The sequence below is a fragment of the Dendrobates tinctorius genome, unplaced genomic scaffold, assembly GCF_039654945.1.
Source record: "Dendrobates tinctorius isolate UK_male_01 unplaced genomic scaffold, ASM3965494v1 ptg000223l, whole genome shotgun sequence".
NCBI classification, from domain to species: Eukaryota; Metazoa; Chordata; class Amphibia; order Anura; family Dendrobatidae; genus Dendrobates; species Dendrobates tinctorius.
In genome coordinates, this window is record NW_027361890.1 from 11,810,357 (window position 1) to 11,836,812 (window position 26,456).

Here is a 26,456-nt window from a genome sequence, read left to right on the forward strand (position 1 = left end):
CTCTATAAATCATTACATGCAGCTCCAAAATTACAACTTAATAAAACATATATCCTCAAAACTGAGCCTCCGCATATACAACTGTTATACATTTAAATACTGTGAACATACCTAACCAGTCTAGAAAAGTGCAACATAGGAGACAGTGCCACCATAATTATGGATATATGAGTATAACTTCATATAACAGTTAACTATCCTGATAGAATAACAATCCCCTCTAGTTAGCACAATATCTCATGGTATATCCACAGTATATACAGACGCACAAGCAGCGGGATTCGTAACACCCCCAGCTCATGACACCTAAATAGTGTCCATATTTCAACACATGGCGTTCTTCGATCTGATGATCCAAACGATGAAGTGTAGTCCTCTTCAACGCATGTCCACAAAAAACTCCGGACTCCGCAGTACAAAGCATTAGATATACTACAAAAAAATTGATTAAAAGAAAAAATTAAAATCAAGGGACAGGAAAACAACCTATTGCAAGAAATACACACCTACTCCAAATAAGGGGCAAAACTTAAATTTTCGTTCAACCCATGAGGGTGCACAGTTTTTAATGTCCAGATCCATCTGGACTCAAGTCGCGCCAGTCTGGAAGACATTCTACCACCTCTAATACCAGCATCAACCATATCAATACCCTTAAATCTGATCAATTTACTGTCACTGTTGTGAAACAATTTAAAGTGACGTGGAATGGTTTTCAACATGGATGCGTCCGTGTGGTCAGCTGCCGCCTCAATTCCCAAGACGTGTTCACGTACTCGCACCTTAAATTGGCGCGATGTCAATCCCACATAAATTAGCTTACATGGGCAGGTGGCATAGTAAATCACATGGCGGGTCTCACAAGTGATAGTTTTTTTTAATGCGGAAGGTCTTACCTTTCAAGTCCACAAAAGTGGAAGCTCGATCAATATTGGGACAGGCAACGCAGTGACCACAAGGACGACATCCACGTCAATTAGGGGCAGCATCCAAAAATGTGGTCTTTACTTCACCCACAAAAAGACTGTGGGTTAAATGATCCTTTAAGTTTCTGGCTCTCCTAAAGGATAGGGATGGTCTCTCAGGTAGGATTTTAGAAATCACCGGATCCACTTGTAAAATGGGCCATGATTTTAGAAGTGCCCTGCGGATATTGTTGGCTTTAGAATTATAGTTCGTAACAAACCTAACCTGTTGAGAATTTTCCAACTGAGCTCCCTGTCTATTGCCATAAAGGAGGGAAGCACGTGGAGTAGACTTAGCCCTATGATATGCCCGTTTAAGAGAGCGCCGACTGTAACCACGACAGAGGAATCTATCAAATAGTTCCTCAGCACGTTTCTCAAAATCAGAGTCCGAAGAGCAAATTCGCCTAAGACGAAGAAACTGACCCACAGGGACAGCCTTGACAACATGTGGAGGATGACACGACGTAGCATATAAAAGAGTTGGTAGCCGTCGGTTTCCGGAAAATGTCGGTTTGCAAAGAACCTGTTATATCCTTCTTCACAAGAACATCAAGGAATTCAATTTTATTTGAGTCCCATGAAAAGGTAAGCCGGATATTGAAATCATTCTTGTTTAATTGAGATAACAAAACAGTCAAATCAGAATGTGAGCCCTGCCAGATCAAAAAAATTCATCAATGAAACGGGTCCACAAAAGGACCCGTTCCATTGGCAACAGATGATCTGACAGGAAAAGGTCCTTCTCCCACAGCCCAAGGAACAGGTTGGCGTATGAGGGTGCAAAAGACGCCCCCATAGCTGTACCTTGGAGCTGCAGGAAGAAGGACCCTTGGAAAACAAAAAAATTGTGCGTCAAAGAAAATTCCAATAATTCCAAAATAAGTTAGCCAAAGTGAGGCGACAGACTGGATTGTTCCAGAAAGAAGCATACCGCTCTCAAACCGCCCTGATGTCTGATACTTGTGTATAGCGACTCAACATCAGCTGTTGCTAACAATGTGTCGCCATCAAGGTTCAGACCATCCACCTTCTTAAGAAGCTCCCCAGTGTCCCTCAAGAACGAAGGCAGTGTCTCTACAAGTGGTTGAAGATGAAAGTCAATCCATTGATTGACTTTTTCCAGGAAGTTACCCCTGCCAGAAATAATCGGTCTACCTGGAGGTGTTCTTTCGTCCTTATGAATTTTAGGGAGAAGATAAAAGGTCGAAATGGTTGGTTCAGAGACTCTTGGTGCATCTGCTAGCTCCTTAGTAATAACATTAGCTTCCACTGATAGCACCAAGATATCGTTCAATTGAGAATTGAACGCGGACAGGGGGTTATAAGTTAGTCTTTTATAGCACACTGTATTGTGCAGCTGTCTCAAAGCTTCTTTTACATACATGGCCTTAGGCCAAATGACCACGTTACCTCCCTTATCCGCTGGTTTCAATTCGATATCATGGAGCTCCTTAAGGGTACATAATCTTAACCTCTCCTCTCTACTTAAATTGTCCCTCCGAAAGTGTTGAGGGATTTTAAGGAAATCCTGTGTAACCACCTGTACGAACATATCAATGCTGGCGCATGTCGATAGCGGGGGAAACTTCCTGGAATGAGGTCGAATCTTCGGAGGAATCTTACCTCCCTCATTGGGTTCACCACTGGAGAGCTCCTCAAGTGTCCTCACCGCAACTTGCTCTTCCTCTGTAGGAAATAAATCAAATGATTGTTTATCAAAAAAATGACGTTTAAACAGTAAAGATCTGGCAAATAAATGGAGATCCTTTATTGCTGTGAAGGGATCAAAGCCCACAGTAGGTGAAAAAGATAAACCACGACTTAATAATGATAAATCAGCAGCTGATAGGGTATGTTCACTCAAATTAGTCACCTTGGTATCATTTCTTGAGTGGTCTGGTGAACGAAGATGTCGCCTTTTTTGTGGAAGATGATTATAATTGCGTGGCCTATTAGTCCTAACCCCAGACCGTGTGGTCATAGAGGCTGATGAAACATCCGATTGGCCACCTATCGAGGATAACGATGCAATAGAAGAAGAATGGTGTAAAGTCTGTGAGGAATATATCTTTCTCCTCCACAGATATACAGTACGTTGCTGGTAATCCCTCTGATCCCTTGTAAATTTGTTTTGCTGGGATTCCTGTATTTTTTTAACTGTAGTATCCAATATTTTCTCAAGGCTCATGTCAAAATTACGGATTTTCTCAGCCGAACTATTCAATCTTAGATCATTTTGTGCTAAATCGATCAGTTTATCTAGTTCACAAATTTTGGTTGTATTGTGACCAATTAGGAGCTTCATCAGGTTATTCGAACACAGATTGCACGCCTCCTCCCAGCTGGAAATGAACTGTGCATCCTCAATGGGGAAGGTGGGAATAACCCGAACCCTCAAACCCCTGGGTATCATACTACTCGTAACATATTTATCAAGAAAAGCCCTGTTCCACCATAGCTTAGTGCGACTAATCAGGTGTTCTTGAATGGAGGAACAAAGATCATCAAATTTGGTGTCGTCAGAATGTAAAATCCCAGTATTAGAACCAAAGACCTGTTCCATTTGACCAAGCCAGGATTTCTCTTTGGCTCGGAAGTCCATAATAGTGCCACCAGAACCTGTGCAAAACACAGCATGAACATACGCATAAGAAATAAAGATAGCACATACCAACATGACTAATATATTGGGGTAAAGAGTATAATATAAAACATCAACAAAGAAAGTAATAATGACCCCATAGTATACATGGTGTTATGGACTAGGTAAAGACTATTTGTCAATTAAATATAAACAAGGGTGAGGAAGAAAGAAAGACTTCCTGACAACAAATTTTGTTCCTCGCCCTTGTTTATATTTAATTGACAAATAGTCTTTACCTAGTCCATAACACCATGTATACTATGGGGTCATTATTACTTTCTTTGTTGATATTTTATATTCTACTCTTTACCCCAATATATTAGTCATGTTGGTATGTGCTATCTTTATTTCTTATGCTTGTGTTCTATTTGTAGATCTTTCGTTGCCTGACCTTAGACCTTTTGTTATGACCTTCCGTATGTTTAACCCCTTCTGCTCTGATCCGCTATCCTCCTGGTATTCTGACCTTGGAACATTACCTGACTATGCCATTGTCTCTTCATTCTGTTTATGACTTACCTTCCTGGCTTTTGACCTCAGACTCCTGACTATCCCATCTCACGGCTTGGCCATAAGAAGTGACTAAGCATCACACATGGCCTTGCTATTTTGTCATGTATGCTTCACCTCCATACTGGATTCACAGCAACACTGCTCCGTGCTGCTGTTATGTTCTCCCTGTTATGTTTCTGCTGCTTTGTACCATGTGCTACATAGAGACAGATGAGCAGAAGTCCCTCATGTTTTGCAAGCTGTGTATAAGAGGCATGATAGCAGCTAGTATCCACTCACTAGCTGAAAGGCATCTGAATATTTGGGAGATCCTGCAGGAAGGCAGCTGTTGAAAAAGGTACGATACAAATCATATAACAGACAGAAATAGTGTTGTTCCTCATGAACACAAGATATCTTATTGAGAACAGTCACTTGAAATAACGGGTAAGATTTAAGTGAAACGTTGATTGTAGATAATTTAGCACTTTGGTTTCTTGTAATTCCACCTGTTGGATTTTGAAAAGTAGTTTATTGAGCAATTCTATTTTGTGAGTTCATTTAATTTACTATAGTAAAATGACAATTGTATAAACAATTGGGTGCCTTAGATTTTTTTTTTTATCAGAGATTGGTACAAAGAAATGCATTAATCATTGGCCAAGAGAAGTGACTCAGCATCATGTTACGTTTGGCTAATACATGTTCTTTCTCGCCTGTTCACACCCTCTATGACCAGGTGGCGAATTTGATGCATATGACTCAGGATCTGGCTAAGGAATGCCAGAGTTGAGTCATCGCAGTATCAGTTGCAGGGTCAGTTAATTAATTTGATGAAGATATCCTATAGCCCTATGCTGCCGGCATTGACGTGACTTCCGTACCCTCTGATATACAGTTAGCCTCTGCCAAACCTATAATGGCCCTCCCTGATAAATTTTCGGAAGAAAAAAAACAATTTACGATATTTATGTAGAGCTGTAGGTTATTTTTTCTCTGCACCCGTGGCCTTCAGGGTAGGAGTTCCATCAAGTAGGAATAATCATGTCCCTACTGCAAGAGACATTTTCCTTGTCCCCACAAGCCCCAGAACATTTTTTTTGTTGACACCTTTTTTTTACAGTTTAGGTCCAATATATGGTGATCCTGACAGGATCCAGGTCGCTGAGGCTAAAATTATAAACCTGGAGCAGGGGTGTCACACAGCTGAGGTTTACTGTACTGGATTCCGGCAGTGGTCCACTGAAGTTCTGTGGAACGATGCAGCTCTCAGGTGCTAGTTCCACAAAAGCCTTTTTGAAACCCTTAAGGATGCTCTGGTTCTTCATGATGCCCCCTGTTCTCTGGCAGAGACCATGATCCAGGCCATATGAATTAACTGCAAAATCCATGAATGATGTAGTGAACAGCAGTCTGCCCATTATACTTCAAATGGGCATTTACCGTTGGTGGAGCCATTGGACATTAAAGTTGCCAGTCTTTGTGTTGTGGAGAAAGGACGTCGACAAGATCTTGGACTTCGTCCAAGTCTCTCTGGACATTTTCTCAAGAATTGCCCAACTTGTCCCCAGGCTAGCAAACTATTGGGAAAATGTCTGAGTCTGGGTGATGGCCGAGGAAGTCACCCAGACAACCAGGTACCTTTTTCTTCCTTTGATAAAGTACTGATAAATGCAGTGTTATCCTTTAAGAACCAGATGTTATCAACACTGGTGTTCATTGACTGTGGGTCTTTTGCTAACTTTATTGATTCAGGACTGGTTCTGAACAAAGGGTTAGTGACAATTAGTTTAGAAAGACCCATTCAAATCTTCACCCTTGACAAGATACCTTTAGCCCAGAATTTGTTCAAGAGGGTAACGGTGGATTTCATGCTTCAAGTGGAAGCACTAAACTCTAAATCTATCTCCTACTTAGTTTTGGATAATTTACCTGCTGGGTTGGTACTGGGCTTACATGGTGGCAGATTCACAATCCTGTTATTGATTGATTTCAGAAGGAGATTGTTAAATGGAGCCCAAATTGTTGCAAGAAATGTGTAAAAACTGTACAAATATGCTCCGCTAGTCTGAAGGGTCTGTTTGGGTACCTGAAGGACTTCTGAGATGTGTTCTCGGAAAAAGAGACAGAGATAATACCTCTCCATCATCCGTATGATTGTGCTATTGATCTTATTCCTAATGCCAAATTCCCTGAAGCTCGTCTTTACAATTTGTCTGAGCCTGAATGGACCGTCATGACAGAATATGTTGACAAAAGTTTACAAAAGGGTCATATCCATCCTTCCTCTTCCCCTGTAGCTGCCAAATTTTTCTTTGTAAAAACGAAAGATGGGTGGGGGTCTCCGTCCTTGCCTTTATTTCCGAGAACCAAACAAAATCACGGTTAAAAATACTTACCCACTTTCACTCATCCCCAAGCTATATAATCAGTTTCTGAGGGCCAGGGTGTTTTCTAAACTTGATATTAGAAGGAATTACAATTTGATATGCATCCAGAAGGGTGATGAGTGGAAAACAACGTTTTTGACTTCTGAGGGTCTATTTGAAAAACTTGTCATGCCCTTTGGATTATCCAATGCCCTTGCTGTGTTTCAAAATTTTATGAATTATATTTTATCTGATTGCATTGGAAAATATATTGTGATTTACCTGGATGATATTCTAATTTTCTCGCCAGATTTGAACTCCCGCCAGGAACATACCCTTGTTGTGTAACAAAGGTTGAGGAAGAACTATTTGTTTGTTAAATTAAAGAAATGTGTTTTTTTCTGTTCAGGATATTTAATTCTTGGGGTTTATCTTGTCAGCAGAAGGATTTAAGATGGACCTTGGAAAGGTGCAGGCCATTATTTATTGAGTTCAATCTTGTGATCTTAAGACTTTGCAGCATTTTCTTGGATTTGCTATTATTGGAAAATTATCAAGGGTTTTTCTCATATTGCTACACCGGTTATTGATCTTACATATAATGAGGCAAATCTGAAGGCTTAGACGCCAGGTGCCATGAGGGCTTTCAAAAAATTAAAAGCGTATGTAATATCTGCTCCCATTCTGATCCAACCTGATCTCCAAGAACCGTTCATTGTGAAGATGGATGCCTCAGAGGTCAGAGTAGGGGCAGTTTTATCGCGGGGACCCAAAACTCTGACTAATCTACGTCCATGTGCTTTTTTTGTAAAAAAAAAATTTCATCAGTGGAAAGAAATTATGATGTTGGGAATCCTGAGTTATTTGCTGTCAAATTAACCTTTGGAGAATGGAAGCAATTTTTGGAGCTGGTGGTTTATTCTGTTACTATGGTCACAGAGCACAAGAATCTAGCTTAGATTGAATCAGCTAAAAGGTTAACTACTAGACAGGCCAGATGGTCCTAGTTTTTCTCTAGGTTAAATTTTTCTATTGCATGCAGGCCGGGGTCTAAAATGTGAAAGCTGACACATTATCTCGAAGACTCGATTTAACTTCTCCTCCAGAACCTCCAGCCACCATTATTACTCAGGGTTGTAGTTTCTATGGTTACCACAGAATTGGAAAAGGAGATTAGTAAAGGGCTGTAGTTTGCTACTTCCGCTACTTCAGGGTGAAAATTATTTGTGCCTGTGCCCCTAAGATTGTGTTTCAGGAATTTCATTATTGAGAGGTCATCCTGGGGTTACTGCTACATTGAAAACCATTGCTAGACTTTTTTGGTAGCTGTCCATGGATAATGATATTAAAGATTTTGCATCTGTCTATAAGTCTGCGAATGTGCTAAAATCAGTCATAGCCGGCCGGCCGAGGAATTGGCTCCATTGCAAATTCTAGAAAGATCATGGACTCAGTTGTCCATGGATTTCATCACAGATGTGTCTCTATCTGGTGGGAGAACTGCAATCTGGGTGTTAGTTAACTGATTCAGCAAGCAAACTAATTTTGTTCCATTGTCAGGATTACCTAATGCAGAGACACTCTCCAGGTTGTTTATTTCTCATGTTGCAAGTTACATGGGATCTTTCTTATTATTGTGTCTGACAGGAGAGGACAATTTGTCTCCAAGTTCTGGAGAGCTTTATGTAGTAAACTTGGGATTGACCTTTTATTTTCATCTGCTTACCACCCTGAAACCAATGGTCAGACTGAGAAGACAAATCATAAAAAAGAGAGAACAACATTCAATCTGGGTGAAAGAAAAAAAATGACTGGATTGGATGCTGTTATCTCTCTTTTATGGTATGTACTTTTCCAATTGGGTCCAGTGGAATTGGGACGTGCATCCGGGTATCTGAAGTGCTGTCTGCTGTTGTTTTTTATTTTATGAGAAGACCAAACAGTCTTCGGAACAAATTTGAAGGTGCTTTGTGGCAGCTTGACAGGAGGACTGGTCTTCGTTTTTGCCTCTTGCTGAGTTTGCTTTTAACAGTCAAGTAAATGAGTCTATTGGAACTTCACCATTTTCTGTAATTATGGTTTATGTCCCCATTTTCTAGGAATAGTTCTGAATGTCCTGGGGTGGAGACTACCATACAGAGACTTGAGGATGTCTGGTGGGAGGTTCAAAAGAATATTCGGACTGCTCAGATTCGTCAAAAACTGAAGGCTGATAGAAGACGTTAGGTGGGTCTTGTTTTTAAGATTGAGGAGAAGGTGTGATTGTCATTTTGTAACATTAAACTTAAAGTGACGTCAGTGAAGTTGGATCCAAAGTTTATTGGTCCATATGAGATTCTAGAGGTGGTCAATACTGTGGCATTTACATTAAAGCTTCATCCATCACTTTGCATCCCTTCACATCCCTAATGTGTTCCACAAATCCCTATGAAAGGAGCTTGTCCCTTTGGAATTGTCTCCCTTATCACCTCCCTCTCTGGTTTTAGTAGACAGTGGCTTGGAGTATGAGGTTCAGAGGTTTATGGATTCTTGAAGGGTTCAAAATTCCCTGCAATACCTCATCAGCTGGAGAGAATTTGGTCCAGAGGAGAGATCCTGAATCCCAGCTTGAGATCTGAAGAGCAATTGGTTAGTCAGGGCCTTCCATCTAAAAGTGTCTGGAAAGCCTGAGAGTCCGATCCCCCCCAAGGAGAGGAGATACTATCAGAATTCCACACTGTAGTGTGTCTGGGATGCAGTTATTGACAAATCAGTCTTCGAATCTGGTACAGCTTAAGCTGTCAGTACTTTGATTGACAGCTCAGTCATCCAGTCTGGTGCATGGACGTGCTGAGTTGTCAGTGTGTTGATTAACAGCTCGGCCATCCAATCTAAGACAGGGAAGCTCTGGCTATCTCCAGGTGTTCATTATCTCAGGATATTGCCAGGTTAGTTAACTCGGTTGTTACTCCCAGCTATCTGCCAGAAGTACATTCAGCTGCTGAGTGGTTTTACTCCCTGTGCCTTGCGTTCTGTTTGCAGAGCTTTCGTTGACTGACCTTAGACTCATTCTGTCCATCCATAAAGGAAAGCAAACAGCATTCAATCTAGAGTGATGCATTTCAAAAGTTGAAGTTTATTCTGCTATCATATAACAATGTTATATGTCATATGACTTTATCAAGTATATATAGAAACATACAGCACAGAATTTATAGTGTGGCTGGCACACATGCACCAATCACCACCATTATATACATCAGTGACTAGCATTAGGACCTGGATAGCTTGGTCTGGGCATGCCCTTTCTGTGATCACATAATCACAGTCTCTGGTACCGTCCTACAATGTGCCCTGGCTATGCGCGCCGCCAATGCATGCACACTGCGCTCTGTGTCATCAGGGGTGGAGTCATGTGACTTTGTCATGTGATCACCTTTGTGTGACGCCGAGTGGTGGTGGATGTGTGCTCGGTGAATGCGTTGGTCAGACGAGATAAATATTCATGATACACCCTAAGGGGATTGGATCTGGGAAACTATGACTACGTGGTTGCTAATTATGGATTGATGGATTTATTCAATACTCCTTTGTAAACACTGGATAAAATACTGGAGATGGGGATAATTTTCCATCTTTTTATTACATTGTATAATGTTAACATATATTGCTACAAGGGGCTATATGCCCTGCATTGATATTTTTTGTATGTGCTGTATTTTAAACCAGGGTGTTTGGTTTTGTGGTGATTGGTGCATGTTTGTCAGCCACACTATATAAATTTGCTCTGTATGTTTCTATGTATACTTGATAAAGACCTATGACAGGTCGAAACTTTATTATATGATAGCGGAATAAACTTCAAGCTTTGAAATGCATCACCCTGCACTGGACGCTGGTTGCTTTCCTTTATGCTGTTAATCTTCCAAGTGGGTTCCTTGGATCACTGAACAAGCATCCACCTAAGGCTAGGTTCACATTAGCATTTGAGTCTGCAGCGTATCATCCGTATGCGCAAACGCATGCAAAAACACATGCAAAACACATGTTTGCGCAGCATTTTTTCTTACGCGTGACGGGGAAAAATGCTGCGAGTGCATGCGTTTGTATGCATTTTTGCATGCGTTTGAGTTGTTTATGCGCAAGCGTTCGATATGACACCAGACAAAAATGCGCATGTCTCATGGGATTTCTATATGTATTTTGAATAACGCATGCGTATCGAACGCATGCGTATGCATGTCCTTGCGTACCAAAGCGTTCCCATAGACAGTAATGCGTTTTTTAGATGCATTCACATGCGCATGCCTGCACATATTTGACGGATTTTTGACACCTCAAAAAATGCAACATGCTGCGTTCGCCAGACACCATCGGACCTTGGAGTGTTACCTAACTAAGCCTTTGTCTCTTCATTTTGTTTATGACGTACCTTCCTAGCTTTTGACCTTGAACTCCTGACTATCCCATTTCACAGCTTGGCCATGAGAAGTGACTCAGTGTCACACATGGTCTTGCTGTTTTATAATGTATACTTCATCTCCATACTGGATTCACAGCTACACTACTCAGTATTATGTTCTCCCTGTTAAGTTTTTGCTGCTTTGTACCATGTGCTACATAGAGACAGATGACATATTTTGTGCACTGTGTATAAGAGACATGATAGCAGCTAGTATCCACTCACTAGCTGAAAGGAAACTGAATATTTGAGAGATCCTGCAGTGGAGGAAACTGTTGAAAAATGTATGATACAAATCATATAATGGACAGAAATAGTGTTATTCCTCATGAACACACGACAGCTTATTGAGAACAGTCACTTGAAATAACGGGTAAGCTTTAAGTGAAACTTTTGATTGCAGATAATTTAGCACTTTAGTTTCTTGTTGGATTTTGAAAAGTAATTCATTGAGCAATTTTTTTTGTGATTTCATTTAGCTTACTATAGTAAAATGACAATTGTAGAAACGATCGGGTGCTTTAGAATTCTTTTTTTGTCAGAGATTGGTACAAGGAAATGCATTAAGCATACTTAGAATAACAGCAATGACAAAACAATATAAGTAAACAGGCAGGTCTTTGTTGCCCTGTTAAAGTCTCTGATATCACAGGTAAGTACACCTCATGGTTAATCATTTGTGACTTAAAAAGGGTTTTCACAATTGGACAGCCAATTCTGAAATGCATGGAATCCCATTGATATGTCTGTATTGCAGAGAAAATCTATGGCTGGTGTTGAGGAGAATTGGAATATTGCATAGTTCTCAATAATTGAGTAATATAATGTAATGAATGGTTGCCCACAAGCTTCTTTTTGCAGTGCCCCTCTTCTATAGCTAATAGAAGGATCCCAATACATATTGTCATTATTTAGTTAGAAAAACCTAATTAACACAAAGTGAGTAGACTATAGAGGGCACCTCCATACCATACCTGATAAAAAAAAAAGGCTGAAGAACCTCATCTAGTTCAAAATTTTTTTTGTAACTCTGCTGAACAACATTTACCCATGACCTATGATGTATAGGTTGGCCCAGAGAATATACTAAAATGGAAATTGTTTGACTTGCATTAGTTACCGTGGCACAAAATTTACATGATCTAAATGCCACACTGGATCAGATTTATTAATCATATTGCAAGAACTAGCTCCGGCACTATGTAAAATCTGTCATTAGGCTGAACATCGCAGAATATTTTAGACGCTGTTGCACAGCTGATGGTAAATGTCTAAAAAGCTAAAACTATTCTAATACATGCACAAACTTTTGGTCTGATATGTTTTTTATATAGATGTACATTCCATGGCAGATCATGTAGCAGATATAAGACCTTAGGAGAATGGGGGATCAGTCATATTTTAAAATAATAATAAAAATAATAATTTTTATTTCTATAGCGCCAACATATTCTGCAGCACTTTACAATTCAGAGGGAACTTGTACAGGCAATAGACATTACATAGTAACATATAATTGAACAGATACCAAGAGGAGTGAGGGTCCTGTTAGCAAGCTTACAATCTATGAGGAAATAGTGGAGACACAAAAAGTAAAAAGTGCTTGTATTGTATGGCACAACCATCAATGTAATAAATAGGGTATTCAAATAACACTGCATGAACCAGTCATGAACCAGGGTGTCCAAGCAGATGATACAAGGGACCAGATTTTGAGGAAAATTTTGGAATGGCAAAATGGGAATAGTTAGATAAGTGCGGTGAGGTGATAAGTCAGTCTAAAGAAATTAGTTTTTAGGGCACGCATAAAACTGTTTGTACTGGAAATGAATGAAATTGTCCAGGGTAGTGTTTTCCAGAAAATTGGTACAGCCTGCGAGAAGTCGGGGGGCAGGAGGTTTGGATTATTGAGCATGTTAGTTTTATGTCATTAGCACAATGGAGGGCTCCACTAGGGTGGTAGACAGATGAGAAAAGAGGTGGTGCAGAACTGTGGAGAGCTTTGTGGTTGAAAGTAATCAGTTCACAATATGTTATATTCTGTTGCAAATTGGCAGTCAGTGCAAAGACTGGTACAGGATAAAGGGAACGGCATAGAGGTTGGACATAAATATGATCCTGGCTGCTGTATTCAAGAAAAATTGAAGAAGGAAGTGTTTAGAAAGAAGAAGACCGATTAGTAGAGAGTTGCAATAGTCCAGATGAGTATAACGCTGAATCACTTCTCACAGACAAGTCCTGAGTCAGGATAGTTGAGACGTTTGAGGCCTATAGCGAAGACGGTACATCATAAACAGAGGGAAAAGACAAATTCATATTCAGGTAATGGTCCAAGATCAAAATACCACGAGAATACAGGATCAGAGCAAATGGGTCAAACAGGAGGATGGTCATAATGAGGTCCAAGGTCAAGCAGCCATACATCAACAAGCTAAATACAAGGCACAGAGTAAACCAACCACTCTTATCTGAAACTGTGGCTGACAGCTAAATGGGACTGCCAGCTCAGTTAAATAGCTGAACAAAAATTCAGTGCCTTAGGTGGACGCAAAACAAATATTATATAAAACATAACTTTTATTACCAATCTTATTAAAAAACAAAATTCCATAGTACTGATCTTCATTCTTATCCGATCCGGTATTTCAACACAGATACGGATACTAATAATAGAATAAAGTCTGATCAATCATACTGACTAGTGATGAGCGAATACATTAATCACTATTCATTATTCGCACGAATAGTACGCTATTTGGGCTATTCGTTATTTGGCGAGTAATTAGCTATTCACTTCAGTATATTCGAGTGACTCCGCCCAGCATGTTTGGCGCTTTATTTGCAGCCAAATAACATGCTGGGCTTGTTTGACAATCACGGTAATGCCATAGCCATCTTTGTTGTGGCATTACTGTGATTGGCTGGCCTTACAGCATCATAGGGCATATTTAAGCCCTGCTGGCGCCATGTTGTGCACATTGCATGCGGAAACAGCATAGTAAAAGCTTAGTGTCAGCGTAGAGAGAATTAAAACAGCATATAGGGAGAGTTTCTGAGTCCAAAAAGCTCTTTTAAGGGCTACTTAGAGTGAAGATTAGTTCTCTGTTAGGTTTATATAGCGTAGGGAGAGATTTTATACCAGGGAGAGGTAAAGGCAGGCAGGGTGTTAGCATTGCAAGTACATGCTGCAGATTTCTGCTGGGGTGGTATGGTGTATAATGTAGGAACAGATTTTAGAGAAAGGAGAGAGAGGCAGGGTTTGATATCCAGTACCAGCATATACTAAACAGCTCTTTTCAGAGCCAAATAATATTCCTCATTACCAGCATATACAAAACAGCTCTTTTTAGAGCCAAATAATATTCCTCAGTACCAGCATATATTAAACAGATTTTTTTTTTAGTGCTAAATAATATTCCTTGCCTATTGCTGAAATAATGTATATTTGCTGTTAGCGTGTGTAATAATGCTTATAGAAAAAAAAACTCTGCTATTGCTGAAATAGCATACATTTATCTAACAGTTGTGCAACTAATGTAAAGCCTGCTGACATACGCAAACGTCACTATTTACCAGTAATTTTCCAGAGCCTGCTGTTGGCGTGTGTAATAAAGCCGATAAAAAAATTACTCTGCTATATTGCTGAAATAGCACACATTTTATTCTGGCTCTTCCTAATGGCTGCAAATCCCAAGCGTTCTAATTATCAGCTTCTTAGATAATTGTATAACTCTTACTGACACCACCAGGCATCCGCAGATAGGTTAACTCTACCAGCAATGCAACTGTAGAAAGACCAGTAGAAACAATGCTGTTTTCTTCCAAAATCTTGTATTAGTTTACAATGAACAGTAGGCAAAAAGGAGTAATCTGTACAGGGCATTATACATGTGTCTAGAGTAGTGGCTACTGTAGGCTAAACTGAAGAAGAAGGAAGGAGCAACCTAATACAGAGCACAACTACAGGAGGAACAGAGGGACAATCTTCACACAGTCTATGTCAGGATCCTGTCAGCGTTGGCAACTGCCACGGCTAAGCAGGGTGACTCACCCACACTGCGGGAGAGCACGGGGCCCAATACGGTAGTGAAGGTTTAAGCAGACAGGACCTGAGGCACGGAAAATAGTTAGGAGTACCAGGACCTACGATCATGTGACTGCAGGGGGCGGGGCTTAGTGTCCTACTACTGCAGATGATGTAATGTACCTACTGCAGGAATACTGTAGTAGAGAAGAGGAAAACGCAGGTCAGACAAGCAGAGGTCATACACGAGAGGGCGGTGCAGTACAAAAGGGATGAGCAGAGAATAGTCAAGTCACAAGCAGAGAGTCATACACGAGAGGGCGGTGTGGTACAAGAGGGACAGGCAGAACTCGTAACAGGGACAGAACCGGATCAAAACCAAACAAGCAACAAGTTATCAGGCACAAGGCACACGTACACAAGAGGTCAACTAACTCAGCCAAGGGCAGGAGTATAACTGACACCGGACCCAGGTCAAGTGAGCATTAAAAAGCCACCCTCTGCCAGAGAGAGGCAGAAACTATTAACCCCCTGTCTGACCAGGACGGGCCAAAGCGAAACCCCGTCCTGGATCATGACAGTCTAATTCTACCTAGCAACAACAGGGAATTTTTCTGGTTGGAGGAAAAGCTAAACACAGAGAAATATAGAATACAGGTTGTTCCCATTCATGGGACACACATTTATCTAGCAATTGTGCAACTGACGCAAAGCATGCTGACATACGAAACATCAATCTTTACCAGTAATTTACCTCTGAGTCTGCTGTTGGCGTGTGTAATAAAGCCTATATCCAAAAATATTACTCTACTATTGGTGAAATAGCGTATATACAGTACAGACCAAAAGTTTGGACACACCTTCTCATTCAAAGAGTTTTCTTTCTTTTCATGACTATGAAAATTGTAGATTCACTCTGAAGGCATCAAAACTATGAATTAACACATGTGGAATGATATAATTAACAAAAAAGTGTGAAACAACTGAAAATATTATATTCTATGTTCTTCAAAGTAGCCACCTTTTGCTTTGATTACTGCTTTGCACACTCTTGGCATTCTCTTGATGAGCTTCAAGAGGTAGTCACCAGAAATGTTTTTCAACTCACAGGTGTGCCCTGTCAGGTTTAATAAGTGGGATTTCCTGCCTTATAAATGGGGTTGGGACCATCAGTTGTGTTGTGCAGAAGTCTGGTGGATACACAGCTGATAGTCCTACTGAATAGACTGTTAGAATTTGTATTATGGCAAGAAAAAAGCAGCTAAGAACAGAAAAACGAGTGGCCATCATTACTTTAAGAAATGAAGGTCAGTCAGTCTGAAAAATTGGGAAAACTTTGAAAGCGTCCCCAAGTGCATTGGCACACATATACATACACATACACACACACACATGGGGAGCATGGGGAACTTAAAGGGACATAGGTGTTTTTTTACATGTCAGTACACAGAGAGGGATCGATCCATAGCCAGAAAACAGGCAAGAAGAGGTAGTGGTTTGACAAGAGGGGAGAACTCGGTCAACTGTTCCACAGAGCCCCCCCACTTGGATAGAACAGAGGCCAAGGGTGCGTTGTTCCCCTGTATGGCAGTTTTTTTCTGAAAGTCCTTCAGACAAAACAACTGTAATTTGCAGCATCTGCCATACTAAGCTGAGAAGAGGCAAGAACACTGCCTGCCTGGACACCACCAGCAAGCAGAATCACATGGTAGCCAAACACCGCAGTAGGAGGGCGAAACGCCTGTGCACAAAATCTGGGTCTGAGGGTGTAACCACTGTCTCTTCTGTGTTATAGCCTTCCCAATCTACGCTCCAGGAAGCAGGTGCTGATGCCTTCTGCCCACAACCTGCAGTTGCACAGACACAACAGTCAGCAACCAGGTTCAGTTCATTGTCCCAGCGCGGTATACAATTGTCCCTGCCCCTGACTCTTACCAGGAAGCAGAAATATCCACCCACCCACAGAAACAAATGCTAAACACACACTTTGCCAGATTGCTAGCCCTGGAAATGTTGCTCTCTCTTGAAACACATTTTGTTCACCATGAAATACTGACTATGCACCTTTCTTGACCCATGGTACTAGGAGAAATTTTCTTCTCTCATGTTGGAGTTAGACTTGCCATTTTCAGTGCATGTATGCCAGAGGGGCACTGTTGAAGAGTTGTTGAAAAGATTACCCTCAGACAATGCTGCTGGCAGAGGTACCGTCTCTTTTCACCCACAAGGATTACAGGGGAGGGACACACACACCAGGTGCAACTCAGGTGGGGGGGGTGGAGAATGTTCACCAACTGGACAATTTTCATGAAACCGTCACATCAACAAGGGCTATCTGAGGGTGTAACTATGACAAATGAGAGAGAAGTTAACCAAGATGCTGAGGGTTTACTTAAGTGACCATACCAGTGTCCTTCCTGATTCTTCAGTGCCCTTTAACTCTTGGATGTCCAAGCTGCACACTTAGCCTAACCTCTCCTTGTACGCCTTGGAGGTGCTGCCATGCCTTGCCGCAAGTGTGTTGTCTTAGCGGGCTTTTGGTTCGGCCAGTGCAATCATAACATAGGTGCACGCGCTTGTCAAGGGAAATTGCAGACAGGCTGACTCTTCTAAAATTGAACAAGGGAAGGATTTCCTCCGACTTTATAAGCCCTCTGGATGACAGCAACTCAACCTAAATGCACCCCAAATGTTCTTTTTTGTAAGTTGTCTTAACGTCCATCCCTTACCATCCAAACTCATTTTGTTCAGGAAATCACCTCCTACTCTTGCTTCTGCAACAAGTACTTAATGGTCATATACTTGTATGTATAATCCCTGTGGGTAATGCTTTTAAATTTGTAATCCTTTGTACATTGTGTAATGGTGAAACTTGTACTCCGTATCTCTAGCAATTGTAACTACAAAATTTATTGTGAGGTCCCCATCATGGCCTCTTTCAGGGTGTATGATACAACCCCCTTGGGTAATTTTTGGAAACCTTTGTACATTGTGCAATGATCAAATTTCTACTCTCAATGTCTATATATTCTATTATTCTAACATTTTTTATTGTGCTGACCTTCTCATGGTCTCTTTCAGCCTGATGTTGATTTTTGGGTCTGCACTGGAAATTGGAACAGCACAATTGGCATGCTGTGGCCTATCAGTTATCAGGTCCTTTACCAAAATGACGCGCCCCAGAGGCCGTGGGGTACTCGGCACCGGGCCCATTGATTTCAATGGGAAATGTCACAGTGGCTGTGACCCGGTCCGTGGCCTCAGGCGGTCATGTAAAAGAGGTATTATTGAATGGGGATAGAGTTTATGAGATGATTCGTGATGCCACCTGTGGTTTCTGGTCATTTTGACCAGCACTGCAGTGTTGCTTCTCTGGGACGGATGTTGTGGTGCAGCTGTGATGTTGAAGCCCTCCACATGTAGAGCTGTAGCCCCAGGGCAGTATAGATGAGGGGTAGATGGTGAGGTGGTGTAGAGAAGTAGATGTAGCAGTGCTGGATGAGTGGTGCAGGAATAAGTGGAAAACACAAGGGCTTGTAGTTCCAAAGGCTTTACTCACAGTCTGTCTGCAGTACAGGCACCCGCTGCGGTGCCGAGTACTCCAGGTGAGGGGTCGAGATAACTTGCAGATAAGATGGAATGCACCTTTCCAGCCTTCCCTGTCAGTGTGTTCCTTTCCTGGCCGTCTCCAAAGTATACGCTGCTTAAACTCCTTCTTCCACTCCAGCGCTTCACAATTAGTGCTCCGGGCCAGCAGCTGCGAATCCTGTTCGGGCAACGACTCACCGTTCCCGTGACTTTATATTGCCGCCTTTCCGGTCGGACTAACTGTGGAAGGGGTGATGGTCCATAAAGCAACCAAAGCTATCGGCTTACTAGTGGCACCCAGAGGAATGCGATCTAGACTAGGGACCGTTTCCTTTGCGACCAGTCTGGTTCCTTCCTCTACCTGACAGCCGTCAGCGTGGAACGGGACCCACGGGATGACTTTCCAACAGTGTCACTGGAAGAACCAATCTTCCTTACAGAGAGTCTGCTGTTTCTTTAGTCCAATCTGTCTGGCACTCCCCATGCAGTTGGGAGCTGCGCAGACTACGTCCTTCACCTTCCCTCCCTCTCAGGGGATTCAATCTAACCTCAGCCTTGACTCTCCCGCCTTGCTACACTCCGCCCACCACACTTCGTGTTCCAAGCAGGGAGCCATGAAGGGTGCTCTGCTACACTACTGTGTGTGTGTGGGTTGTGAGTGTTGGAATCTGGTTAGGTGCACCCACCTTACCTGGTTGTGGGGTACCACACCTGTGGGTGAGGTACAGTACCTCTGTGGCGTCTGGACCCGCAGGGGCGCCACATAAGCTCTGTAACAGTGGCCATCAATGCATTCATATGCTCCACACACTTCTTCAGGTTTCAGCGTTACACAGAATAATAATATACGAGTAATGAAATATGTTCACTATATATGCTGCTAGTTCGAAAATATTACCCTCACATCCCTTTATAAAGGGAAATTCAACATAATACCTCTGTTAGCATACGCCATATACTGCTGACATACGCAGCACCCCAGCAGGTGGGCGGAACTTCTGGGTACAAAATCTGTGTGTGAGGGTGAAACCACTGCCCCTTCCCCTGTGTTATGTCCTTCCCAATCTGCTGTCCAGGAAGCAGGCACTGGTGCCTCTTGCCCACAACCTGCAGTTGTACAAACAGTAAGAACATTCAGCAACCACGTCCACTTTTTGGTCCCAGCGCAGTGTTCAGTTTTCCTTTATCAGCATATATGTCTCTTCCCAAATTGCTACCTAGATAGGGAATACATATTCGTTACCACTTTACGTTGTCCGATCCTGGCCAAAGACCATTCCTGGCTTTTCCAGGCTCCTAAATGATACTTCGTTGTTGCTCAAAACCATGTAAAGGTGACATTCTGCCTGGGTGGGTAGTTTCCAGAAGAAGTGCGTAGGCTTGTGCAGATGGTCAATGGGTCTCTTTCCCTTGAAGAGGCTGCTTCAAAGTAAAATGAGGATTGTACATGTTCCTGACATGGGTTTCAGGCCTGACAGACTGACCACAATACAGGCCCTCGCTTGCATACACTCTATTCAGAATTTAATTCAAATGCTTTTGGTGTCTGGTAGAATCCAATTTACTGACATTGATTATGCAGCTCCCCCAACTCCTGTATTATATTCACCTTACAGCGGCTTCACCCGCTATGACAGTGGCTCCATTGGGATCTAGTTGCCAAAATGAACTGTGGAGCTCACAAAACTTAGGTTTCATGGCACCGGATGGCTCTCTGAAAATGTGAAGCGTAGGCCGCATAATGACATGGTGGTGGGTGGGGTGATGTTGGTGGGCAAAGCACAAAATTCAAATGGGCATGTTTTAGCTGGCATTGTAAAGTGCTGGGGAAAATGTATTCCACTATCTAGCTAATAATTTTGAAAGAAGGAGGGACCTCCCAAATGTAGGCATAAAGACCCTCCCAAATGTATGAAACAGGGCCACCTGAGTGCCCTTCCCAAACTCAGGTTTCACGGCACCTGCTGGCCCCATGTAAAATGTGAACCGAGGGCCACATAATGACATGGCAGTGGATGTGGATTGTGGTGTCAGGCAAAGCCCAAAATTCAAATGGGCATGTTTTAGCTGACATTGTAAAGTGCTGGGGAATATGTATTCCACTATCTAGTGAATACTTTTTAAAAAGGGAGGGACCTCCCAAATGTTGGAATGAGAGCCCTCCCAAATGCATGATACAGGGCTACCTGAGGGCCCTTCCTAAACTCAGGTTTCACGCCACCTTCTGGCCCTCTGAAAATGTGAGGCGGCAGCTGCATAAAGTTTTAGCTGGCATTGTAAAGTGCTGGGAAATATGTATTCCTCTATCAAACTAACAATTATGAATGAGGGAGGGACTTCCCAAATGTATAAGTGTGGGCCCTCACAAATGTAAAAGGGAAAACTAAAGCCAAAACGCTATGTGTGAGCATATTCTAAAGGGGAGGTATAATTTTTTATTTTTTTATTTTTTTTATTTTGCGTTTTATACAAGTAATTATGAAGGAAAAAAAATGTTTCTTAGCATTTTTTCCTTTGAAAAATAATTTAGGTTTGGTTTGGTCTTCTTATAAATCCGACATTATTCCCAGATACCTTATGTGAGTCAGAAAGGCATGCAGGCATCTTCTCCATGCTGTTCCCATTTTGTTTTAGCTCTTTCCCATCCATCTCAGCTTTTTTCTCAGGCCCCCAGACCAGTTTGTTGGGAACAGCAGAAAAATTTTCAGCTTTCCAATAATTGTCGCCTGGTTGCTCTGATCTCAGGGAGAGCAAGCGACAATGATCCAAGCTGTCTTCAACACCCGGCCCCTGGAAACAGCGCAAACTGTATTGCTTTTCCCAGGCACCGATACGTGTCATGCTGATGCAGCACACAGATGCCACAAGAATGTAACACACGGACATACGGACACGGATAGGTCCGATATTGATTTTTCCAGCATCGGAAATATTAGGACTTGTGGAAGAACCCTAACATAGGGAAGTTTCACACGTCCAGATAATTCTGGTACCGGAAAAACCGGTACCGGAGCTATCCGTGTCCGTGTGTCCGTGTGCATACGTATGCCATCCATGTGACATCCGTGTGCTATCCGTATGTCCGTGTGTACCATCCGTGTGCTGTCCATGTGCTGTCCGTATGCTGTCCGTGTGTCCGTGTCCGTGTTTTTGAAAAATTATTTTCAATGTTAACCCTTTGACTTTTAAAAACGCACACGGATCGCACACGGACAGCACATGGACAGCACACGGACAGCATCTGTGTGCAGTACGTGTTTACACGGACCCTTTGACTTGTATGGGTCCGTGTGATCCGTGCTGTGGCACAAAAACGGACATGTCAGCGTGTTTTGCACACGGACACGCGGTCCGTGAAAACACGCTGACATCTGCATAGACACATTCATTCGAATGTGTCTACGTGTGTCAGCGTCTCCGGTACGTGAGAAAACTGTCACTACACGTACCGGAGACACTGACGTGTGAAACTGCCCATAGACAGTTCCATCAGAACAATGCATGTATGGTTTATAGGAGAGGAAAGATCTCTGGTCCCGACGAGAAGTTCTAAAAGATTCTTCAAAGGTATAAATCCATGTGTAATCAGCATGGATAGCATTTAAAATCCAGTTACTGTATTTGGGGAAATTATGGCAATGCTTTATGGAGGTATTATTTGGTCAGTAAATGGCATTCTCTTCTCCTGTGTGTAGCGACATTACTTAATACAGCACTGTATTAAGGGCATTGTTTGGCAGCATTATTTGGGCATTACATGAAGACATTATTTGGACATTGTATGGTGGTTTTGATTAAGCACTATATCTTTTATTATTTCTAGAAAGGAAGAGAAGATCCTTCTCATTGCTTTGCATGTATACTACTGTAGCTAAGCTCCTCTAATTACCAGCATAATTCCCATATCTTAGTCTCAAGAGGAGAAAAGAATATTAACCTCCTGAATGTGTGTATACAGTACATATGCATGTACAGCATGCATACTTCTAAAGGAGTTTTTACAACTGTTGTTCACATCTTTATACCATTCAGGTTACTTAGGATCTGCAGACTGTATTACAAATAGGACTCTATTTGTCATCAACAATTTTCTAAGTAAATGCTTTTCTAAGGCCTCGCTCCCACTTGCATATAAATACGCTGCGTGTAATGTGATAAAAAAAAAAAAAAAAAAAATCGCATTCGCCCCAATGTTATTCAATGAGGCAGTGTTCATCTGTGAGAGATTCTTCAGCTGAAATTGGGCTGAGGGATAAAGAAATCGCAGCATACTGAGATTTCACTCCGAAATCAGGTGTGTGAGTAAAAAAAATCACATGCCATACGGACCATCAGTATGGCATCCGATTTTTAAGGATACATTAAAATTCTGTAGCATATGAAACTGTGCATAGCTCTGTAAAAGATTAATCGCTGCTGCGTAAAAAAATGGATTGCATTCAGACAGCACACGAAGGACAAGTGAGAAAAAATTGTACCACTTTTCGGGATGAGAATGGGACTGATTTTTTTATATGCAAGTGGGACCAAGGCTTCAAGGTGCTATTGACATGAAATTCTCACAGATGTCGGTAAAAACCCATCCAATCCACACAAAGAAATCAAAACATAGATGTCCATAAATTGCTACGTGTAATAATAATGGTAAATTATACATGTAAAAGTATTAAACACGCTTACTGAAATTTAATCCATACTTTCTTTAAAAGCCTTAGTTTCTGATGACATCTTCAAGATGCCCCCTGCATGGAGAAACTAGTCACATGCATTGCTCAGTTCTGAGCTTGACCCATTCTTCCACACAAACACCCTTCAAAGCCTGAAGGTTCCATGGGCTCCATCTATGAACTCTGAGATTCAGTTCCTTCCATAACATTTCTATTTGATTCAGGTCAGGTGACCAGTTTAATTTTCTTTCCTGAAAACCAGTTGAGAGTTTTCTTGTCTGCGTGTTTGGGATTATTGTCTTGCTGAAATGTCCACACTTGTTTCATTGTTCCCATGGACCCTTTCTTAACCCCTTAACCCCATGAGGTATTTTAGTTTTTGCATTTTCATTTTTGTTCCCCTTCTTCCCAAAGCCATAACTTTTTTATATTTCTGTTAAAATGGCAATTTGCGGGACGAGTTGTACTTTTGAATGACACCATTGGTTTTAACATATTGTGTACTGGAAAACGGGAACAAAATTTCAAGTACTGTGAAACTGCAAAAAAAGTGCAATTCCACAGTTTGTTTGTTTTTTTCCTTGTTCACAAAATGCTAAAACTGACCTGCCATTATGATTCTCCAGGTCATTACCAGTTCATAGACACCAAACATGTCTAGGTTCTTTTTTATCTAAGTGATGAAAAAAATGTCAAAGTTTGTTAAAAAACATTTTTTAAAAATTACGCCACCATTTTCCGATACCCATAGCATCTCCATTTTTCATGATCTCAGGTTAGGTGAGGGCTTATTTTTTGCATGCCGAGCTGTCGTTTTTATTGATACTATTTTGTTGCAGATACAATCTTATGATCACCCATTATTGCATATTAATTCAATGCTGTAGCAGCCAAAAAAAGTAATTCTGGCATTTTGACTTTTTTTCTCGTTACACAGTTTAGTCTTTTTTTTATATTGATAGATTGGGCGATTCTGAACATGGCAATACCAAATATGTATTTTTTTATTGTTTTATTTTGAATGGGGCGAATGGGGGTGATTTGAACTTTTATATTTTTTTTAATATTTTTAAAAACTTTTTTTACTTTTTGCATGCTTCAATAGTCTCCATGGGAGACTAGAAGCTGCAGTACTTTGATCTGCTCTCCTACACACAGGTGATGATCAGATCGCCCGTGTGCGCCGAACGCAGCATGTTGCATTTTGGCGCGCACAGCGCACCTTCAAAAGTGCGCAGCGCATGGCAAAATCCTGCTAGCGCACGGCCAGCGCACGATCTGCGCACACTATGCTAAAGATAGGGTGTGCAGATCGCAAGCGTCCATGTACGCTAGTAGGCGGCGATGACCGGAAGGGGCAGGCAGGGAGCCGGCAGGGGGCAGGGCTTAGCGGCGGCTGTGCGCAGGCCGTCGCTGCACTATAAAGCGCAAATGTGAAGCCAGCCTAACAGAGTACAGGGAGATAGCAGGAAGGGGGGAACACAGGTTAAACAGTATACATGTGGTTCAATGTAACAGGCTTTCTATCAACTTTAAATTATCGTGACTCTGCTGTCTTTTAGTTGCCTGGACATCTGGTGAGAATTACATGTCAATAACACCTTTAGAAATATATTTATGTAGAAAATTGGTTGACGTGTTCAATACTTATTTCACCCGCTGTAGATAGGATAAAAGAGAAGTTGAACTGTAGTTCGATCTCCCACATAGCAACATAGCTTCACTTTAAATTGTCTTCTAGGTCTTAGCGCAAACTTGTTAATTGCAAATTACTCAACGTGAAAATGTTCTTTAATGCTAATCTAATGAAAAGGAATTGTGTAATTACATAGCGAGTGCGGAGCTGCAGAATCAATATCTGAATATAGACAGCTATCTCATCATATGCACAACTAATCAATCATCCTACCAATTACAACTTTATAGTCATTAATTATTTTCCCAATCCCTTCCTAATTACCAAAGGCTGGTGTCCCTTGGAGGGTGTGTTAGTCACTGAGGATCTGCAGGGAACTAGTGAATTTGCTTGGACAGCCTCAGGGAGGCAGGGAGGGTGATTACATTCTATAATTACTTGTGATTCAGACCTATGTTTCGGGGTCGGCGGTTAGTAAATGCTGATGTGGGGAGGAGTAGTGTGCAGGACTAACCACCCTCCTGTTTCAATGCCTATAATTCTGACCCCTTGACATTTAGCTGTATGCTGTTTGTGAAGTGACAGCTTGCTGAGTTATCCCACTTTTAGCTAAAAAAAAAAAGCAGCAAATGTTAGAAGACACAAAATAATTTATATCAACCTCATTTCCGCAAGTGGATCAATGACTGATGCTCCAGATGTCCTCTTAGTCTTTGTATAGAAGCAGCTGGCATGTGACCACTGCAGCCTTAGCAGCCACACGCTATATTATCAGCACTATGGCTTCCATCGCTAAGCGGTGCTACCTGTAATGCAGCAAATCATCAATGCTTTCAAATATTCTGTTTTTAAATTTTTTTAAAGGACCTGACACTTGCTATAAATATGCATTTTTCACCTAGTGTAAATGCAGCTCTTTTCCTCAATCTGGCCATGTTATTGTTAAAGCTCTCCATTCCTGAGATATGACCCATCTTCTCAATTTGTAAATCTAGTCTTTTAGACAAGTGGGCGTGGTCCTCAGTTGATAGGCTTCATTCAAATGTAGCAGTCATTTTGTGGCGTTCAGCCCTGCACCTCCCTGTTTTTTCAGTGTTTTTCTGTGTACCAAGGAGGCATGGGGTGGTAGTCATGACCGAGTCCATTAAAGCAACAGTCCATCCTGTAGACTGTGCACTCTCATGGGTAGGGTCCTCTCCCCTTCTGTATTTTAGTGTCCGTTTTGCTGTTGTTTATTGTACTTGTCTATATTTGCCCCTTTCACGTCTAAAGCGCCATGGAATAAATGGTGCAATAAAAATTTATAATAATAATAAGCAACCCGGCCTCTTGCACATGAAAATGACAGGTGTGGTCCCAATTCTCCAGCACAATCAGTTACCTTCTTTCCATGCTCACTGCAGCCATTGAGGGTGAGGATCCAGGAAAAAACACGACAGGCACAGTTCTGATCCAACAGGGAAAACTTTGCTGTACATGAAGCAATGCTTCCTGATCTGTCCCTGCAACTAATAGAGGCAAGTCAGTATCAGTGGCTCCCTCCTGAACTGGAGAGGCACAACAGTCTTTCTGATGATGGTCCCATGGTCCCAGGGTCCTTCTACACTGCCCGGCAGACTGAGGCAGT

At 41.7% G+C, this 26,456-nt stretch overlaps 1 long non-coding RNA gene across 1 annotated transcript; it reads right to left on the minus strand.

Annotated features, from left to right (window-relative positions):
- LOC141059001 (uncharacterized) lies at positions 1-26,456 on the minus strand. Its single transcript, XR_012222362.1, has 3 exons — positions 26,211-26,456; positions 2,592-2,654; positions 1-432 (listed from the first exon to the last, which is right to left on the minus strand). It is a non-coding gene; the product is annotated as an uncharacterized lncRNA (long non-coding RNA).